This window comes from Hydra vulgaris, chromosome 15, assembly GCF_038396675.1.
Source record: "Hydra vulgaris chromosome 15, alternate assembly HydraT2T_AEP".
Taxonomy (NCBI): Eukaryota; Metazoa; Cnidaria; class Hydrozoa; order Anthoathecata; family Hydridae; genus Hydra; species Hydra vulgaris.
Genome location: NC_088934.1, coordinates 33,141,934 through 33,157,735, shown reverse-complemented (window position 1 = coordinate 33,157,735; position 15,802 = coordinate 33,141,934). Strand labels below are relative to the sequence as shown.

At 27.6% G+C, this 15,802-nt stretch overlaps 1 long non-coding RNA gene across 1 annotated transcript; it reads right to left on the bottom strand.

The window, feature by feature from the left end:
- Window positions 1-10,972: 10,972 nt before the first annotated feature.
- On the bottom strand, window positions 10,973-15,227 carry LOC136092212 (uncharacterized). Its single transcript, XR_010644272.1, has 2 exons — window positions 14,916-15,227; window positions 10,973-11,201 (listed from the first exon to the last, which is right to left on the bottom strand). It is a non-coding gene; the product is annotated as an uncharacterized LOC136092212 (long non-coding RNA).
- Between the last annotated feature and the right edge of the window lie 575 nt (window positions 15,228-15,802).

Below are 15,802 nucleotides of genomic sequence, written 5' to 3'. Positions count from 1 at the left end.
GCCTCAACTAGTAACTATCGCCGAAAACCCTTCACCTCAAAATATTGTTGAAGAAACAAATGAAAGCTTTAATTTAGATAAAGGATTATGGCCTGAAAATATGACAGGATTAATAGATTATTGGGCAAAAGTAGGAAGTTCAAATTTACAAAATTGTAATGAAGAATTATTTATACATAAATGAAAAAAACAGTTTGATGTGAAGTCTACTCGTAAATGTAATATATCATTGTTTGAGCGAAAAACTGCTAACGGAGAAATAATTAAGCGTTCATGGTTATGTTTTTCACCAATCAATGGTAGCATTTTTTGTTTTGTTTGTAAATTAATGTCCAAAATACACAGTCAATTTACTCATGATGGTTTCTGTGACTGGAAGCATGTAAATAATCGATTAATAAGTCATGAAACTTCCAAAGATCATCTAAATTCTGTGATAAATTTAGCTGTTCGTTCAAAAGATTTAGGCCGTATTAACAATGATTTTATAAAACAAAGTGAAGATGTAAAGAGTTACTGGCGTAATATAATCAAGAGACTCGTAAGTGTTATAACATTTATATTTGAACGAGGTTTAGAATTACGTGGTAAAAATGAAACTGTCGGTTCGTCTAAAAATGGTAACTATCTTGGAATTCTAGAGCTATTAGCTGAGCATGATAATTTTCTTAAACAGCATATTGAAAATCATACAAATCGTGGAAGTGGGCACACTAACTATTTATCCTCTACTATCTGTGAAGAATTAATAGAAATAATGGGAAATAATGTTTTGAATGAAATAATTTCTCGTATAAAATTATCTAAATATTTTTCAATTTCATTAGATTCGACACCTGATGAAGGTCATATAGATCAATTAACATTAGTTTTTAGATATATTGAAAAAGATACACCAGTGGAAAGATTTTTGATATTTATGACAAACCAAGGCCATAAAGCTCAAGATATGTATGATGGTTTAATAAAATTTTTAAATAAATATGACTTAAACATAAAAAATTGTAGAGGTTAATCGTATGATAATGCTTCTGCAACGAGTGTGAAATATAATGGTCTCCAATCAAAAGTTCTGAAAAATAATAAAGTAGCTTCCTGGATTCCATGTGCTACACATTCCTTAAATTTGGTAGGAAAAGCACCAGCCGAGTGCTGTACTGCTGCTGTTGAATTTTTTGACTTTTTAGAGCAGTTATATGTATTTTTTACGGCATCAACAAAACGTTATGAACTACTGGTTACAGCTCTAAGTTTAGAAAATACCAAAACCCGTATCCATGTACCACAACGAGTTAATACTGCACGCTGGCCATGAGGATCTGATGCAACAAAAGCTTTTATACTAGGCTATAAACAATTTAAAAGTACTCTAATTCAAATAGCTGATGACTTTGAACAAACAACAAAAACGCGTTGCGATGCAAATTGTTTATACAAAAAATTGTGCACACATGAAGCTGGAATTTACACGGTTTTTTGGAATAATATCCTTGAAAGAGTAGATAAAACTAATAAATTACTGCAAGATGCGACATTAGACCTTAATACTGCAATATCTGCTATTAAGTCTTTAAAGAATTTTGTTCAAGCTAAACGTGATAACTTTGATCAATATGAAAAACAAGGAGCAGAAATTTCGGAAACAACAGATTATTTGAAACACCGTAAACGGCAAAGAAATATCCGTTTAAATCCAATAGATTTTTATAAAACACCCGAGGTAGATTTAACTTCTTCTCAAAAATTCAAAATTCAAAATTTTTTACCAGTAATTGATACCTTTATTTCTAACTTGGATAAACGATTGTCTGCTTATAAATTGGTATACCAACGATTTGGCTTTCTTCGAAAAATAGAACAACTAAGTAACCAAGAAATTGAAAATGAAACAATTAAACTTGTTAAAATTTACCAGGATGATATTGATGAACACTTAGGAAACAAACTTATTCAATTTAAAGAATTTTATAAACATTTTAAAGATGAAAGCAGTGAGTTTCACAATATTAGTCAAGAACATTTAATGTATAAAAAATTAATTAATAAGGAAGTAAAAGGTTGTTTTCCTAATGATGAAATAGTTCTTCGTATTTATCTTGTTATTACGATTACAAACAGCAGTAGTGAAAGATCATTCTCTAATTTAAAGCACATAAAAAATAGATTGCGTACTTCTATGTACAGAGACAGGCTCAATCATCTAGCGATAATGAGCTCTGAGTCTGATATTTTAAGAAAACTTGATTTTCAAAACGTTATTGATAAGTTTGTACAAATAAAATTAAGAAAAGTTCCCGGCATTTAATTTTAATTACTTGACATTATTATTTTTATTTATTATTTTTCATTTAATTACTTACACTGAATATTATGATAATATTACTTAATATACTAGTTACAGTAACAAGTATATTAAGTAATATTATCATAATATCGAGTATAAATAGTAACTAGTTATACTCGATTTGATTATTTTTATAATTATTTATTATTAAATAGTAGTTAATTGTTACTTGTGTTACTACTACTAAACATAATAATAAATATTATTCAATAAGTAAAAAAATATATTTCCTTATTTATTTATAAGGGGCCCCCACAGTATATTCCGCCCAGGGGCCACCACATACCTAAATCCGCCCCTATGCTAAAATACTATTTATGCTAAAGTACAAAATCGGATTTACAATAGGTTTAACACAAGAGCAATAGGTAACTTTTTTATAACTTGAAAAAAAAAAAAAACTTTCAATTCTCTATCTCTAATTGCGGCCCCTATTTATATAACAAATTAATTCCCAAAATACACATTAAGTACTCTTCCTGACAATATATTTTCTTTAAAATCAAAACTTAAAAGTCTTGTTCTTAATATAGATAATTATATAGAGTTGTTTTAGTTCACATGATAAATCAAACTTTGAACTAAAACAATCTACAACGAAAGAAAAGTCGGATTTAGTCGGAAAATACACACACAAAAATCATAATACAACTATAAAAAACTAAATTTTGTCACAATAATATTTAAAATATTTGTGCATAAGAATCAAAATGTTTATGCGTATCTTGCGTATTATCCCAAGGTTCTCAATGATAAAACTTATTCAGTCTTCTACGAGTTCCTATAACAATATAATCTTAACAAGTCTCTCATAACATATTCAACTAATGCTTCCTAAATTTGAAATTATTTCATTTTTTTTTAATTGATCTTCTTTTTTTAACTGAGTGTTATTTTTTCTGTTTTATTGTTAGAAATATTTTAGCATTATTTGGTTAAACATAATCTTTTGTAACGGAAGTATATTTCGCATATATTATGATGTGAAAAAATTCTAACTAATATTTAGTTGCGAAAATATATTTATATATATAAAAAAAAGAGACAATTTAAGCTGCAGCAAAGATTATAAAAAGCGATATAAGAAATTATCTTGCTCAAAAAATGAGTACCCTTCACTAAAAAAAATGGGTAATTTTGGGTATGGAAAAGAATGGGTGCCAGACAGCCTTCTATTTTTAAATCATATCTTCAGATTTAAACTGCACTGCACTCAGGGATAAAATAATAAAAATTGATCACAAAAATCAAAAATCACAATTTTTTAATTTTCAATGTAGATATGATTTCTTATTAACTAGGCATTATAGAAATTTGTAGCTAAACAAACTTTGAAAATATCTCTCACGGTATTATGATATTATAGGTTATCGAAATTGATTTATTAATTTAAAAAAAAAAATGAAAACTTCTGATATTTCTTGCAAAAAATTTGCGCAAACAAGTAGAAACTTATCCCACAACACATATTTAATAGTTACAAATTTGATTCTTAGCAATTGATCAGTAAATATAGATTTGATCAGTTGATTGCAACTGATCAGATCTATATTTCTCCACGTATAAAACATTTTAAGAAATATTTAGAGTTACGGAATTAGGGGGGTTATTACCATATTTTTGGCTTTACAAGACCCGCATTCTTTATAGTATCAAAAAGTATCAATTGTTTTGGTACCAAATGAAAAGTGAATACTCCGGGTTTCAAAAAGGTTAAGGTTATATACCTCTCAAAATCCCCGTTTGAGAGTTATAGAATTTCAAACAGAATGATGGAACTTCACAAAAACGTTTAATACATACATGTGATCAGCTTTATAATTTGCATTAAATATTATTTCCGAAAGCTTACATGCACAAAATATTTATCTATGTATAACTCGTTTTTAAGTAAAATTAAGTCATTATGCATTTAGGGAAGAATTCTTGGTAAGGTTTGCGTATGTAGTCACGCAAATAGTAAAGGTCAATTAGTATGAGTAAGCAGTAAATTATCTTGTGACATTTATTATCACTTAAATTCATCTAAACCGATTTTATTAAAGGATCATATAATTAATTTTTATTGCGCATTTCATAAAATTCATTAATGATGACCAAAAGTAGTGAAAATACAGCAGCAATCAGTTTGTTGAAATTTGAGTTTGGAAAATTCTTATTTAAAGAAAATTTTGTAATTAGTTTTTCAAAATGCATTACAAAGATTGAATTATTTTACAATAAAAAAAATAACTGAAAGTGGAATTACAGCATTAAAAGAAGATTTGAATAATTTTAAGAGTAATTTCTCACGACATTGGAGATTAAAGAATTATGATTCTACAAATCTAATGCGCCATCATCCCACTTACTTTGAACAGTTTGTGATCTCTCCTGAGTACTTTGTTTAACCATGCCAAACATTACCATTAAGGAAAAGAGGACGACCATCAAAATCATTAGAAGAATTGTGTGAAAGGAGGCAAAATCAAGCGGCAACTCAAATAGCCGAAGATTCTGAAGACTGCATTTATATATTACTAAAAGCTGTTCAAACAGCATCACATAGAAAAGGATGTAAGTTCCTGAACAATTGATTAAGATAGTCATTGATAATATTGATAATGTAGAGGAGCATCTTAGTAAAATCAGTACACAAATACAAATTAAGATGACGCCAGATGTGGCATTAAATCTTCTTATTGATAATTCATTATCGAAAAATACATACCAAAATTTACGAGTTGAAATGAAAAATAGAAATGCCATCACCCTTCCAACATATTTTGAAGTCTTTCAAGCAAAGAAGAAATGTTTTCTAGGTGAAATCCAATTATCTGATGTGAAAGCGTCAATTTTAATAAAATCACTATCTTGTCACACAATTTCGAGGATTGTACTATTAGAAGAAGATCAAATTGTGAATTATATGAAGAAGGTAGACAAAAGTGTTATTGATGCCGAAACGATCTTCGCATACGCTGAAACGATCTTCGCATACGATTGAACAACTGGTTAAATTGAATATCACCAGGCGTCATCATCTGGTTCAGTAATAGATGACCACTCATTATTTACAGTTACCATGACACCATTACAGCTAAGAAGTAAGTTAGATGGAGAAATTTTATGGAAAAATCCTACTCAATCTTTTCGATTTGTGCGCCCCCTGTCTCTAGAATTTACTAAAGAAACAGTGGAACATGTTAAGGTAACCTGCCAACAAATTGAAGAGGACATCAAAAACTTGTCTATATCAAACAAATACTGGAGAAGAGTTAAAAGTTAATATTTTTTTTGTTCATTTAACAATATTCTCTGGTAAAAGTGTCGTTGGTGCATAATATATGAAGAACACGGAGACTAAAGAGGATCGTAAGATCCTGTCACCGAGAACCGTTTAACAATACAAAAAAGTTAATACCGTTTAAGAAAACCTTCATACAAACAAAATAAGGTTCCTTAATTATAAAAAACCGTTTAACAAAACAATAAAAAATAAAATCAAATATTTTAAATTAGTAAAAACACCGTTTTTCTGAAAACCTTCATACAAATAAAATACCGATTAGCAAAACAATGAAAGATAAAAACAGAAATCTTAAATTACATTTAGATAACACTTATAAAAGAGAAACGAGTTCAGAAGAACTCGAAAATATTTTCTATTTGAGAAAATAACTTTTTTTAGTTTGTTTTTGAAAGTAGATAAATTCCAACTTTGAGAAAAATCAAATTTTTTTAAAACTATTTGGTTCCACAAATAAACTCCGCGATAAGATATAAGAGACCTTCCAAAATTTGTATGCGAATAATGTTGATAAATAAAATTGTCATTTCTTAGATCATATTTGTTTTTGGGATTTATTGCATATAAATTTTGAAAAGGTATTGGAGCTAAGTTTATCTTACATTTAAATATAAAGCAAAGAGTGTTAAAAACATTTAGTTGGTATATATTAAGAATACTCATTTTGAATAAAAGTGGTTTTGCATGAGTAAAACGATCTTTAAAATTTATTAGTCGTGCTAAATGCTTCTGTTGCCGATAAAGAGGATCTAATTGACTTTTCTTAGCACTGCCCCATGCAATATTTGAATAATTTAGATGGCATTGAATAAGTGAGTAATAAAGTTGAATTAATGCGAGTCTATTTACAAAACTTATCGCTTTATATAATACTCCAATATTTTTTGAAACTTTGTTGCGTAAGGTTTCAATATGATTTTTCCACGTAAGGTTTTCATCAATAAAAACACCAAGAAAAAGTATAACTTTTGATTGTTTTATTTGAATATTATCTATATATATTTGAGGCATATCATTTGGCAAAAGTTTTTTGGATTTTGGATGAAATAGAGACCATTTAGTTTTTTCTATGTTAATTGACAACTTATTAGACTTTGTCTTTAAATGTCATTAAATAGTGTTATGATATTATTGCTAGACAGAAAAAAGTTTTTGTCATCAGCAAACATTACTATTTTTAAATTTGAGGCATTATAAAGATCGTTGATATAAATGAGAAAAAGAAAAATGGTCCTAGTATAGTCCCTTGGGGGACACCACATGTTATATCTAGTAAATTTGTTGTAGAGGATACATCAATTTGCACATACTGCTTACGATTGCTTAAATATCTCTTAAGTAATTTTAGAAAATTACCACAGATTCCATAATTTTCTAGTTTTTTAATAAGAATCTCATGATTTATCGTATCGAAGGCTTTTGATAGATCTATAAACACTGCAAGAGTAAATTGTAATTTTTCAAACAAATCTGCAATCTTTCTAGTCAGTGTGTGTTCAGTGGAATTATGTTTTTTAAACCCATATTGGGTTGTATTTAGTATTTTATTTTTAGAAAGATGATCTTAAATTTAATTGTAAAGGATCCTTTCAAAAATCTTTGAAAAACCAGAAAGTACAGAAATAGGACGATAATTAGTTATATTTGATAATTCCCCCCCCCCCTTCTTTAAATATTGATTTAACTTTGGCTATCTTTAGTTGATCAGGAAATATACCTTGTTTAATTGAACAACTAAAGACCTGAAAGAGTATAGTTTTTATGATCTCTTAAGAACTAATTATAACGTTACCATTTATTTGATCTGGGCCTATCGATTTATTGATTTTTAGGATTTTGTAAGCACATTCAAACTCTTTAATCGAAAGTTCAAAGTTATTAAGTATAGAAATTATCGGAAGATTAAAATCATTTGTGTTAGTTATAATTGGAATATTTTTTTCTAAATTTGGACCAATAGTTACAAAAAAATTATTTATTTGATTTGCTATATCTTTAAGATTATATAAAAAAATATCATTGTTTTTAATAAATTTTGGTAAGTTGCATGTCTTAATTTTTTGATTGCCAGTAATTTCATTTAAAATTTGCCATGTGCGTTTAGCATTATTCTTAAACTTCTCTAATAAGTTTGAATAGTATTTTTTTTTTAAGTTTTTTTTTTGACTTTCAAAAAGCTTTACATAATTTTTATAAATTTCATTTTTATCTGTTTTTGACTTTAAATACTTTATATACAATTTTTGTTTAACTTTGGAAGATTTCCTGAGTTCTTTAGTAATCCATGGTGACTTTAGGCTTTTTTTTGTTTAAGTTAACTTTGTATTGTGGAAAGTTTGCATCATAAACTTCATAGAATGTTCTAAAGAATGAGTTATAAACCACATTTGCTTCCGACGAAAAGTTTACATGTTTCCAATGTAGTAATGATAGTTGTTCATTAAATGATGCAATATTTGCTTCACTGAAACAGCGTTTTAGGATAACTTGTTTTTTTATTTGTAATTGTTCAATATCAGTATTTATCGAAAAAAGATAAGAAAATGATCTGAAACATCATTTTTAAATAACCTATTTTTAAGGGATTCATTAAAAGTGTCTGTTGTCATAATATTATCTATTAAAGATACTGACTTTAAAGTTACTCTTGTTGGTTTATTAATATGCGGAATTGCACCATTTTCAAATCAATATAACATCGTTGTTCTTTCCGACTTTAATTGATAGGAAAATTTTAAATTTTTTACTTGACAATAAATCTTCCCAAAGCTGCCCCATTTGTAAATCAACACCTAAGCATTTTAACAACTAACTAAACTTTGATAATGATCAATTTAAGCCAAAAGGTGATTCGTCCTTGATTTATGGTTGCCAGCCTTTGCATGCTACCATCAACACTCTCAATTGCTTGCTTAATTTATCATACAGAAAAAATTTAGAATTATGGCAAGTTAAAGGTGAGGAAAATAAAAAAGCTTTAGCTGAAGAGAAGGACAGAGTTCGACATAAAGTAGAGGGCTTCTTTAAGATCAAAATTGATAGACCATGTCAAGGCGGACAGGGAAATACAACAACTGGTAATTTACGTTGGAGACTTTTCTGTAAACCTTATGATCTTGCTAAAATTTTAGAATTGGATGATGAACTTGTATCAAATTTAAGCACCATTCTTGCTGCCCTTAATAGTCACGAACATTTGGACTTTGAAAAATTTGGGTCCATCTGCCATGATACATATTCCTTATTTATTAGTAAGTATAAATGGTTCAACATGCCTGCCTCTCTTCATAAAATTCTTTGTCATTCAAAAAACATTATTATGACACTACCATTATCACCTGGATTTTTTGGTGAAGAGGGAGCTGAATCTTGTAATAAGTAAATAGGCAGAATCGAAGATATCATTCTCAAAAGTGTTCTCGTAAAAGTAATTTGCTCAATGTATTTAATCGAGCATTAGATTCATTGGACCCTATTGTGTCTTCAGCAAAACTGGATGTGAGAATGAAAAGGAATAAACATCAGGTATCAGAAGCTGTCAAAAATTTCCTATTATTTAAAAATTATGAACAAGAAGCTGATTGGGACAGTACAACTGAGGAATCGAATTTCATGGATTTAAATGAAGGTTCTTTTATTGACTATTTTGAAGACATAGACTTAGATATTTAGCAGTAAATTTTGCATATTTATTAATTATTAAATAACTGCAATATCTACCTACTTATAATATCTTATAATATAATTCTTAATGCTATAATAAAAAATCCAAACTATTTTTATTTACTTTTTATTGAGAACATATCAAAAAATTGAAAATTGGATGGAGTTATGCAGAAAGGAACCAACCCAGAAAATCCTTTGTCAGGACTAAGTCCAATCTTCAAATCTCAAATTTTATAAATATTCTGATGAAAACCAATATGGGGTTTATGTAATGACATCTACAGGCATAAACAAACAAAATAATTTAAAATATTTTTGTTCAAAATTTGTATACTTTTGTCCCGTAGTGCACTGGTATTTTTATTAATTATTTTATTAAGACATTTGAAACAAACAAAATAGCGTAAGAGCGTTACGCTGGAAAATATGCCGTTATTAGTTAATAATTAATTTTTTTTTTAATAACCATAAATAAAAACGGAGCAAAACTCTATATTTCAATTTTCTAATGATAGTATTAATAATAATGACACTGAAACAGATTGTTTTGACAAATTGAATTTTTGAAAGTAAATACTACTCAGTTTGCCAATCTGCACAATATCTTAAAAATAATAAAAACGCATTTTTAATTTAAAATATTAACATACGAAAAATAAAAAACTTAAAAATTTTTTTTTTGATAAAATAAAACATGATTTTAGCATTATTTGTGTAAATAAACGGGGTGTAAATTTGTGTAACATAAACGGGGTGTAAACAAAGTTAACATTTTGATTTAATTAACTACATGTCAGTTAATCAACCACGTGGCGGAGGCGTAAGGAATTTTGTCCACAATTCAATTAATTTTTTCCCTCGTATTGAACTATGCGTTAATGAAACAGATTGTGAGTCATTATGCATTGAGCTTTTTAATAAAACCACATAAAACATAATCGTTATTGCTATTTATAGAATTTATATTCAAACTTCTTAAAAATAATGTTATTCCAACAATAAATAAGTTAACCAGAATAACTAAGAATTCTTCTTCTTTACTAGATCACTAACAATTTTTATCACAACTATACCCAGCCGGCACGGGGACGTACAAAAAACGTACAATGAACGTTCAGACGGAACGTCTTAGACGCGTTCAAAACACAGCAATGTATAGACGCTCAAGGACGTCTTATTCGGACGTTCAAAAGACGTCCTATAGAGACCTAAGTAAGACGTTCCTTTTAAATTCAATTTTCTGGAATTAAGCGCGCGTTCTATAGTAGTTCTATTTAAATTCCATGTGCGTACGAAATTTCGTACGCATATGAAATTTAATCAGAACTACTATAGTTTACTATATGGGCGTGAGTCACTATAGTAGTTCTACTATACACTATAGTGTATAGTAGAACTACTATAGTGACCCACGACCCTTTAATTATCTGGAATTTAATCAGAACTACTATACAAAGTAAATCAGTATAAAAAGTAAAGTATAGTATACTTTACCACGACCCTTTAATTATCTGTTTATCTAATTATCTGGAATTTAATCAGAACTACTATATATAGTAGTTCCGATTATATATAATCAGAACTACTATATATAGTAGTTCTGATTAAATTCTAGATAATTAGATAAACAGATAATTAAAGGGTCTTGGGTCAGGATGATAAAGTTGAAAACATAATAGAAACGGGAACAGTTTCGCCTAAATAAACCAATAGAATACACAATTTAAAGTATACATTATCTACAAAATATTTCAGATTACAGATATAAAAAATTGACTTCAAAACTGTCATTTTCGCTGCTTCCTTTCTCACGACCACCGCCGCCTTTTCTGTCCGGCGCTCTTTTTAGGACATTACCAATGCACTTTTCTATTTCATTTCCAGCATACTTGAGCATGGCCTCTGTGAAAAGGAAAAAAAAATAACATAAGAAAGTTTAGAATAATAGTTCATGTTGCTTTCACACACTTAATTAAATATTAACAACAACAACAAAAACTTTTTATGATATATTTATTATATAAAGTATAGTTTCAACACTGAAACTAATAAATCAAATAAGTCTAATAAAACTAAAAACCCAAGGCAAATTATATATATATATATATATATATATATATATATATATATATATATATATATATATATATATATATATATATATATATATATATATATATATATATACATTTCAACAATAATTATATAACTGATATTGCAGACATTAGTCAGCAATATGACGTCACGCTGATTTAGGGACAGGCGAGGGCTTCAGTACATACATCGACTGATTTAGGGAGAACTCGCAAGGGAGTTGATAACACATCGAAGGGTTTGGGTTGGGGCAGGGATCAATTTATTTTTATTATTCTTCCTTTTCCCTCTTCTTTTTCTACTAAATGTTACTAAAAGAAGGTAAGCAATTTTATCACGTTTTGCTTACCTATACATGCACATGTAGATATATATATGTATTATATATGAATATATATATAATAAAGAAATATGCTGATATGAGTAAATAAGAAACAAAAAAACTATAAAATTTACAACTAGAGATAAATTTATTCAACATAAATGAACTTTTCAGTTTCCGCTTCGTGCAAAACAGGAAATATGGCGAGCCCCCTGCATTCTCGAAGACAAACACACTTTTTTTTCAAGTCACTTTTGGAAATGAGTTTTTTTTCAACTTTTCCGTAAATTTCTTCCACTAACAATGCCATATTAAACCTTAATGATGGAACTGGTTTGACATATAAATTAAAAAGATACCTTCGATTGATAACATCACAATGAAAAGTTTCATTATTTTCATTTTCTGTCACAAAAGCAACTGAATAGTCAGTAAGAAGGAAGCATCTGTCTTTTTTATTGTTCGATATTTTTGTAAATAAAGACTTATGTGGAACATGTTTAAAAAAATTTTGAAATTCTACTTGTCTTTTACACACTTGTACAATAGGGTTACTTGAGTTGTTAACTGACTGCTTTAGTCTTTGAAGAAAATTTTTAAATGGCAAACAAGAAATACTGTTAACTTAACAGTATTTTTTGTTTTCCATTTAAAAATTTAACTTAAGTGAGCAGCAACGATTAATACAATCATCAGCTAAATGAAGTAGGTTATGTACATTATATACAGTAAAAATTTCTCGGTAAATATACTTACATGAATAAACAAAATGTGCCATCATACTGTGAGCGTAAACTAAGTGATAGTTGCGAAACTGGTCATTAGATGTCAACATAATACTAACAGAAGTGCTTAACAGAAGAAAATGCTCATATATCTGTTCAGATACAACACGCTTTAATACAACAGGACCTAAATATATCAAAAACTGCCGAAACTCTGTAGCTTTCCAACGATCTAGAAATTGAAGACTTCTTGGTTGATGAGCAAATTCACTCGGCATACTTCCATTTAAACAAGTTAATTTTCTGGAAATTTCAGCTATTTGGGATGCAGATATTTTTCCAGCAGGCCCTTTCAGTAAATATTTTAAGATATGCTTTGTAACACATAAACAAACCAAATACATATAATCTAAAACAAAAGAATTAATACAGGGAATCCCAATATTCACAAGTGGAGAAACAGCTTTTTGATGATCAAGATAGCCATAGTTTTGGAAAGTCAACTCGAAATTCAAATTGAAATCAATTTCATCATTGAAAAACAACTCTTCCGTTATGCGAGCTATGCACACAACACCTTTCACAAGAGTTGTAGCCAGTGTGGCTTACAACACTCTTTAAATAGGCTCTAGCTGGAACATCACAAATAAAAACTTTAATTGTTAAACTAATATGAACTCCATCAAAATCAATTCCACCTTCTTTAATTTCCATCCATTCCTTCACAAAATCTGATAGGAAATCTACCAAAGGGTCAGGTTTACAATTTCAACAAAAAATTCCAATAATAAAAACGTCTGAACCCTCAAACATACCAAGAATAGGCCATAGCTAAACAGTAGATAACCGGAAAAGAGGAAGGCCATCAATATTTACAAGTAAATTGATCAAAAAATCATTTTTAACAGCTAAATATGTTAATATTCTTGTAACTTCACTCTTAATTCTAAAGTATGCATATTCGCCACCACATTTATTTTGAGTTACTATTTTTCTTGGAGAGTTTAATTGTGTTCGGGCATCTTTCGGAAGATTTAATCCTGTTTTTCTAAGAATACATAATAACTGGTTAATCGATTCACAACTCGATTTATTTTCAGTTGCACACGCATCTAACCTCAGATTTAAATGTGTTAGTGACTTATGTTTTTCATATTCCTCTGATAACACTTTATCTGAATCATCTGCATCTTCAATTAGGTTTTCTGAATCTGAAATTGAATCCATATCAGTTTGAAATTCTGAAGCTATATGAACATTTGTATTCAATGAATCTTGGAAGTACTCTGTAGCACACATTTTTCTTTGAACCGTCTCTTCCTCTGTTATTTCCATCACCTTTTATTTATCTGATACCACCTACTTGATCTTGAATTCACTTTATAATAGGGTTTGTGATTTTAAATGTTTAAAATATAGTTATATACTTTGTTAGTATATAACAAAGCTTTGTTGTATATATATATATATATATATATATATATATATATATATATATATATATATATATATATATATATATATATATATATATATATATATATATATATATATATATATATATATATAGGTATATATATATATAGGTATATATATATATATATAGGTATATAATTTGCCTATTATTACCTATATATATATATATATACCTATATATATATATATAATTACCTATATATATATATATATATAGGTATATAATTTGCAATTGAAAACATTTTTTTAAAAGTATTTAAGTTGATTTTTCTGAAATTGAGTTTTCGTGGGTTTAAATTAAGTCAGGGAAAACAGGTAGAGAATCAGGGGAAAAATGAATATAAAAGATTTTTGCTCAAAATGAGTATAATACTCAGAAAAATATCTCGTCATATACTACTATATATAAAATACTATATAGTAACTATATATATATAGATATTTATTTTAATCATATCATTCATTTATATATTTAATATAGCTATAATAAATAAATAAATATGTATATGTATATATATATATATATATATATATATATATATATATATATATATATATATATATATATACATATATATATATATAAATATATATATATATATATATATATATATATATATATATATATTTATATACATAAATATATATATATATATATATACATATATATATATATGTATATATATATATATATATATATATATATATATATATATATATATATATATATATATATATATATATATATATATATATATATATATATATATATATATACATATATACTTTTCACTGGGTCACCATCATCAGCTTGTAAAACAATATGTATACTATATATTAACTATATGATATTTTACAAGATTATGATGATGGTGACCAAATATTTAGTGTTTTTAAATATAAAATTAAAAAAAAATTATTGACAATATCTTCGTAAAAGTCTGTTAAACCTATAGGTTTAACTTATTAATTATCATTACAATGATAATTAAAACTTACTATTAAATTGACTTTAAGCAACTCCTTGTGAAACCTTTGGATATTAACATTTCCATGGTATTAGTTTTAATTTGAGATAAAAAAAATGTCGTGTGGTTTAACAACTAAACTGCGCATAGTTAACCATAAAAATTTAAAAAATAATAAGTTAAACCGGGAATTGTAATTTTGTTTAGTTGCTTGTTTGTCCAGTATTTTTATTATAATTCATCACGCTTTCTGAATGTAATTAAGACGTCTTTCAAACGTCCTACGCAAGTCTGAAATATTTTAATGGGTTCCGAAATAGTTCCAGGACGTCCAAGACGCAAACTGAACGTACATTGTACGTTTTCTGTACGTGCCTGTGCCGGCTGGGTATTTTCACAGTTATAATCAAAACAGACTTATCAAAACTTTTCAGATCATTTTCCTACTTTTTTAATAACTAGCAACATGACAATTAATGTTTCTTCTAAATTTACAGGCGGTAGATCAATAAATGCTTCTTACAAAAGTTTCAACACCTTTTAAAATATTACATTGATTGGGATCTTATAATGCAATCGGTAGAGGTAAATAATGCCTACGAACTATTTCTTAAGTTTTTTTTGTGTGCAATATGAAAAAGCATTTCCTGAAAAAAAAATTGTTATAAATACAAAGCTCCTTGGGTGTCTGAAGGTTTATTAAAATCTTCAAAGAAAAAAACATTTGTACGAAAAGTTCTTAAAAAAAAAAACAACGTATAAAAACGAAACAAACTACAAAAACTAAACAACAACCAAAAAAAAATTACTACTCAAAGTTGATAAAAAAAAATTACAGAAATGCCGAAAAGACGCAGAGCCTAATAAAAGAAATAATTGGCAGAAAAAATAATGGAATTCAGCCAAAAAAACTCTAAG